The sequence below is a fragment of the Schistocerca gregaria genome, unplaced genomic scaffold (assembly GCF_023897955.1).
Source record: "Schistocerca gregaria isolate iqSchGreg1 unplaced genomic scaffold, iqSchGreg1.2 ptg000066l, whole genome shotgun sequence".
Lineage (NCBI taxonomy): Eukaryota > Metazoa > Arthropoda > Insecta > Orthoptera > Acrididae > Schistocerca > Schistocerca gregaria.
In genome coordinates this window covers 13238594-13245868 of record NW_026061707.1, presented here as the reverse complement: position 1 = coordinate 13245868, position 7275 = coordinate 13238594, and the positions used below count along the sequence as shown (strand labels likewise).

The 7275-nt window shown below is 46.1% G+C and overlaps 1 non-coding gene across 1 annotated transcript; it reads left to right on the top strand.

The window, feature by feature from the left end:
• Positions 1-1097: 1097 nt before the first annotated feature.
• Positions 1098-1169, top strand: Trnai-aau (transfer RNA isoleucine (anticodon AAU)). The gene has a single exon. It is a non-coding gene; the product is annotated as a tRNA-Ile (tRNA).
• Positions 1170-7275: the final 6106 nt, after the last annotated feature.

Sequence of the window (7275 nt, the reverse complement as noted above, 5' to 3'; positions counted from 1 at the left end):
TCTTGTTTCTCAGTCTATATTTGGTCGGTCTCGTCAGAGGTTGAATGTAACGAATGGGTGGGAAAGAGCAAGGGGCAGCGGCTGTGTAGAACGAAAACACAAATCCTCAGGGGTGTGAGCGTTTCGAGATGAGTCGTATACATGTAAATGTTGGTCGTCAGTGACCGTGTGGCCTAGTGGATAAGGCGTCGGACTTCGGATCTGAAAATTACAGGTTCGAATGCTGTCACGCTTGTGTTTTTCCAGATCTGAAAAAGAAACATACCGTTTTAATGTAGCAATTGAGCAGTACGAAACCGTCTGAATGTTGCTGTTGACCATTTTTTGCTTGGAGATGCTCTTGAGCTTCAAACACACACAGCAAGACCGGTGTTAACTAGCGAAATGGTCGGCAGAGTGCCGACACAGCGAGTTTTGACTATCACTTGCACATCTAAAACAACGTCGGAAAGTAACTCGTTCGGCTTTTGAGTCACATAAAGTATGTGTGTTAATTTTGAAGCCACTAGCTCTGCTTGTTGTCATGCAATTTCTTTGCCTCTCAGAAATGATTATGACATAAAAGTGAAGTACGTGACGGGTGTGACGTTAGGAAAACATTAGGCAGCATGGACAGATTCTGTATGGGACCACCCAACCCAAACGAGTACTGTGTGACGTGCTACCCGGCAGGTATTCATCGAGGTAGCCGGCTAGCTCGGTCGGTAGAGGGTCAGACTCTTAATCCCAGGGTCGTGGGTTCGAGCCAGACGCTGGGCGGAACGGAATTTTGTTCCGCTGCAGATGTAAATTACCGTTTTTCTAATTAACGAGATTTAATGGAAATAGCAACATTAAACTTTGCCTACGTCTCTGTCAGTCGCAAGGAAACTGTATTTGAAGATGAAGGTGATTTTGTAGACATGTGTGAAAGACATGTTCTGAAATGCAAGTGTTGTTGTTTGGAGAGCACATCGGTTACGTGTCAGATGCGTAGCCAAGCAGTAATTTGTCGCCATAGGTGCAAATATTAGCCGGTAATATGAAGTGTTGTCAGCTAAAGTCTGATGATGCAGACGACCGTAAGGACGAAGTACACAAGAGTACCGCTAGGCCGCGCCTCTTTAGCTCAGTGGTAGAGCACTGGTCTAATAAACCAGTGGTCGTAAGTTCCATCCTCACAGGAGAAAGATGAATTTTGGAAATCAGTTGCGCGTCGTGGCCGTATAGCAAACAGTACCTGTGATGACGAACAATTAGCGACAGGCGTTTTTTTAAGAATTACTCTCAGATGTGATTAAGGCGAATGGCGCCGATAAAGCATTTGCCAAAGCGGTACAGCATAAGGTGGGACGAGGCAGTCTGAATTACATTTTATAGATGTATTTCTCACATATCTCAGAGCCTCTCGCGATCTTCGTCGTCGTCGTCGTCGTCGTCGTCGTCGTCGTCGTCGTCGCCGCCGCCGCTTCTGCAGAAGTAGCAAATGGCCATCGTAGCAAATGCGGCGAGGGACGCCCTGCCTTCGATTCCGAATGCACAAAGTGTGTGGTCTTGTTTCTCAGTCTATATTTGGTCGGTCTCGTCAGAGGTTGAATGTAACGAATGGGTGGGAAAGAGCAAGGGGCAGCGGCTGTGTAGAACGAAAACACAAATCCTCAGGGGTGTGAGCGTTTCGAGATGAGTCGTATACATGTAAATGTTGGTCGTCAGTGACCGTGTGGCCTAGTGGATAAGGCGTCGGACTTCGGATCTGAAAATTACAGGTTCGAATGCTGTCACGCTTGTGATTTCCAGATCTGAAAAAGAAACATACCTTTTTAATGTAGCAATTGAGCAGTACGAAACCGTCTGAATGTTGCTGTTGACCATTTTTTGCTTGGAGATGCTCTTGAGCTTGAAACACACACAACAAGACCGGTGTTAACTAGCGAAATGGTCGGCAGGGTGCCGACACAGCGAGTTTTGACTATCACTTGCACATCTTAAACAACGTCGGAAAGTAACTCGTTCGGCTTTTGAGTCACATAAAGTATGTGTGTTAATTTTGAAGCCACTAGCTCTGCTTGTTGTCATGCAATTTCTTTGCCTCTCAGAAATGATTATGACATAAAAGTGAAGTACGTGACGAGTGTGACGTTAGGAAAACATTAGGCAGCATGGAGAGATTCTGTATGGGACCACCCAACCCAAACGAGTACTGTGTGACGTGCTACCCGGCAGGTATTCATCGAGGTAGCCGGCTAGCTCGGTCGGTAGAGGGTCAGACTCTTAATCCCAGGGTCGTGGGTTCGAGCCAGACGCTGGGCGGAACGGAATTTTGTTCCGCTGCAGATGTAAATTACCGTTTTTCTGATTAACGAGATTTAATGGAAATAGCAACATTAAACTTTGCCTACGTCTCTGCCAGTCGCAAGGAAACTGTATTTGAAGGTGAAGGTGATTTTGTAGACATGTGTGAAAGACATGTTCTGAAATGCAAGTGTTGTTGTTTGGAGAGCACATCGGTTACGTGTCAGATGTGTAGCCAAGCAGTAATTTGTCGCCATAGCTGCAAATATTAGCCGGTAATATGAAGTGTTGTCAGCTAAAGTCTGATGATGCAGACGACCGTAAGGACGAAGTACCCAAGAGTACCGCTAGGCCGCGCCTATTTAGCTCAGTGGTAGAGCACTGGTCTAATAAACCAGGGGTCGTAAGTTCCATCCTCACAGGAGAAAGATGAATTTTGGAAATCAGTTGCGCGTCGTGGCCGTATAGCAAACAGTACCTGTGATGACGAACAATTAGCGACAGGCGTATTTTTAAGAATTACTCTCAGATGTGATTAAGGCGAATGGCGCCGATAAAGCATTTGCCAAAGCGGTACAGCATAAGGTGGGACGAGGCAGTCTGAATTAGATTTTATAGATGTATTTCTCACATATCTCAGAGCCTCTCGCGATCTTCGTCGTCGTCGTCGCCGCCGCCGCTTCTGCAGAAGTAGCAAATGGCCATCGTAGCAAATGCGGCGAGGGACGCCCTGCCTTCGATTCTGAATGCACAAAGTGTGTGGTCTTGTTTCTCAGTCTATATTTGGTCGGTCTCGTCAGAGGTTGAATGTAACGAATGGGTGGGAAAGAGCAAGGGGCAGCGGCTGTGTAGAACGAAAACACAAATCCTCAGGGGTGTGAGCGTTTCGAGATGAGTCGTATACATGTAAATGTTGGTCGTCAGTGACCGTGTGGCCTAGTGGATAAGGCGTCGGACTTCGGATCTGAAAATTACAGGTTCGAATGCTGTCACGCTTGTGTTTTTCCAGATCTGAAAAAGAAACATACCGTTTTAATGTAGCAATTGAGCAGTACGAAACCGTCTGAATGTTGCTGTTGACCATTTTTTGCTTGGAGATGCTCTTGAGCTTGAAACACACACAACAAGACCGGTGTTAACTAGCGAAATGGTCGGCAGAGTGCCGGCACCGCGAGTTTTGACTGGCACTTGCACATCTAAAACAAGGTCGTAAAGTAACTCATCCGGCTTTTGAGTCACATAAAGTATGTGTGTTAATTTTGACGCCACTAGCTCTATATGTTGTCATGCAATTTCTTAACTCTCAGAAATGATTATGACATAAAAGTGAAGTACGTGACGAGTGTGACGTTAGGAAAACATTAGGCAGCATGGAGAGAAACTGTATGGGACCACCCAACCGAAACGAGTACTGTGTGACGTGCTACCCGGAAGCTATTCAACACGGTAACCGGCTAGCGCAGTCGGCAGAGGGTCAGAATCTTAATCCCAGGGTCGTGGGTTCGAGTCGCACGCTCGGCGGAACGGAATTTTTTTCCGCTGCAGATGTAAATTACCGTTTCTCTGATTAACGATATTTAATGGAAATAGCAACTTTAAACTTTGCCTACGTCTCTGTCAGTCGCAAGGAAACTGTATTTGAAGGTGAAGGTGATTTTGTAGACATGTGTGAAAGACATGTTCTGAAATTTAAGTGTTGTTGTTTGGAGAGCACATCGGTTACGTGTCAGATGTGTAGCCAAGCAGTAATTTGTCGCCATAGCTGCAAATATTAGCCGGTAATATGAAGTGTTGTCAGCTAAAGTCTGATGATGCAGACGACCGTAAGGACGAAGTACCCAAGAGTACTGCTATGCCGCGCCTCTTTAGCTCAGTGGTAGAGCACTGGTGTAATAAACCAGGGGTCGTAAGTTCCATCCTCACAGGAGAAAGATGAATTTTGGAAATCAGTTGCGCGTCGTGGCCGTATTGCAAACAGTACCTGTGATGACGAACAATTAGCAACAGGCGTTTTTTTAAGAATTACTCTCAGATGTGATTAAGGCGAATGGCGCAGATAAAGCATTTGCCAAAGCGGTACAGCATAAGGTGGGACGAGGCAGTCTGAATTACATTTTATAGATGTATTTCTCACATATCTCAGAGCGTCTCGCGATATTCGTTGTCGTCGTCGTCGTCGTCGTCGTCGTCGTCGTCGCCGCCGCTTCTGGAGAAGTAGCAAGTGGCAATCGTAGCAAATGCGGCGAGGGACGCCCTGCCTTCGATTCCGAATGCACAAAGTGTGTGGTCTTGTTTCTCAGTCTATATTTGGTCGGTCTCGTCAGAGGTTGAATGTAACGAATGGGTGGGAAAGAGCAAGGGGCAGCGGCTGTGTAGAACGAAAACACAAATCCTCAGGGGTGTGAGCGTTTCGAGATGAGTCGTATACATGTAAATGTTGGTCGTCAGTGACCGTGTGGCCTAGTGGATAAGGCGTCGGACTTCGGATCTGAAAATTACAGGTTCGAATGCTGTCACGCTTGTGATTTCCAGATCTGAAAAAGAAACATACCTTTTTAATGTAGCAATTGAGCAGTACGAAACCGTCTGAATGTTGCTGTTGACCATTTTTTGCTTGGAGATGCTCTTGAGCTTGAAACACACACAACAAGACCGGTGTTAACTAGCGAAATGGTCGGCAGGGTGCCGACACAGCGAGTTTTGACTATCACTTGCACATCTTAAACAACGTCGGAAAGTAACTCGTTCGGCTTTTGAGTCACATAAAGTATGTGTGTTAATTTTGAAGCCACTAGCTCTGCTTGTTGTCATGCAATTTCTTTGCCTCTCAGAAATGATTATGACATAAAAGTGAAGTACGTGACGAGTGTGACGTTAGGAAAACATTAGGCAGCATGGAGAGATTCTGTATGGGACCACCCAACCCAAACGAGTACTGTGTGACGTGCTACCCGGCAGGTATTCATCGAGGTAGCCGGCTAGCTCGGTCGGTAGAGGGTCAGACTCTTAATCCCAGGGTCGTGGGTTCGAGCCAGACGCTGGGCGGAACGGAATTTTGTTCCGCTGCAGATGTAAATTACCGTTTTTCTGATTAACGAGATTTAATGGAAATAGCAACATTAAACTTTGCCTACGTCTCTGCCAGTCGCAAGGAAACTGTATTTGAAGGTGAAGGTGATTTTGTAGACATGTGTGAAAGACATGTTCTGAAATGCAAGTGTTGTTGTTTGGAGAGCACATCGGTTACGTGTCAGATGTGTAGCCAAGCAGTAATTTGTCGCCATAGCTGCAAATATTAGCCGGTAATATGAAGTGTTGTCAGCTAAAGTCTGATGATGCAGACGACCGTAAGGACGAAGTACACAAGAGTACCGCTAGGCCGCGCCTATTTAGCTCAGTGGTAGAGCACTGGTCTAATAAACCAGGGGTCGTAAGTTCCATCCTCACAGGAGAAAGATGAATTTTGGAAATCAGTTGCGCGTCGTGGCCGTATAGCAAACAGTACCTGTGATGACGAACAATTAGCGACAGGCGTATTTTTAAGAATTACTCTCAGATGTGATTAAGGCGAATGGCGCCGATAAAGCATTTGCCAAAGCGGTACAGCATAAGGTGGGACGAGGCAGTCTGAATTACATTTTATAGATGTATTTCTCACATATCTCAGAGCCTCTCGCGATCTTCGTCGTCGTCGTCGCCGCCGCCGCTTCTGCAGAAGTAGCAAATGGCCATCGTAGCAAATGCGGCGAGGGACGCCCTGCCTTCGATTCTGAATGCACAAAGTGTGTGGTCTTGTTTCTCAGTCTATATTTGGTCGGTCTCGTCAGAGGTTGAATGTAACGAATGGGTGGGAAAGAGCAAGGGGCAGCGGCTGTGTAGAACGAAAACACAAATCCTCAGGGGTGTGAGCGTTTCGAGATGAGTCGTATACATGTAAATGTTGGTCGTCAGTGACCGTGTGGCCTAGTGGATAAGGCGTCGGACTTCGGATCTGAAAATTACAGGTTCGAATGCTGTCACGCTTGTGTTTTTCCAGATCTGAAAAAGAAACATACCGTTTTAATGTAGCAATTGAGCAGTACGAAACCGTCTGAATGTTGCTGTTGACCATTTTTTGCTTGGAGATGCTCTTGAGCTTGAAACACACACAACAAGACCGGTGTTAACTAGCGAAATGGTCGGCAGAGTGCCGGCACCGCGAGTTTTGACTGGCACTTGCACATCTAAAACAAGGTCGTAAAGTAACTCATCCGGCTTTTGAGTCACATAAAGTATGTGTGTTAATTTTGACGCCACTAGCTCTATATGTTGTCATGCAATTTCTTAACTCTCAGAAATGATTATGACATAAAAGTGAAGTACGTGACGAGTGTGACGTTAGGAAAACATTAGGCAGCATGGAGAGAAACTGTATGGGACCACCCAACCGAAACGAGTACTGTGTGACGTGCTACCCGGAAGCTATTCAACACGGTAACCGGCTAGCGCAGTCGGCAGAGGGTCAGAATCTTAATCCCAGGGTCGTGGGTTCGAGTCGCACGCTCGGCGGAACGGAATTTTTTTCCGCTGCAGATGTAAATTACCGTTTCTCTGATTAACGATATTTAATGGAAATAGCAACTTTAAACTTTGCCTACGTCTCTGTCAGTCGCAAGGAAACTGTATTTGAAGGTGAAGGTGATTTTGTAGACATGTGTGAAAGACATGTTCTGAAATTTAAGTGTTGTTGTTTGGAGAGCACATCGGTTACGTGTCAGATGTGTAGCCAAGCAGTAATTTGTCGCCATAGCTGCAAATATTAGCCGGTAATATGAAGTGTTGTCAGCTAAAGTCTGATGATGCAGACGACCGTAAGGACGAAGTACCCAAGAGTACTGCTATGCCGCGCCTCTTTAGCTCAGTGGTAGAGCACTGGTGTAATAAACCAGGGGTCGTAAGTTCCATCCTCACAGGAGAAAGATGAATTTTGGAAATCAGTTGCGCGTCGTGGCCGTATTGCAAACA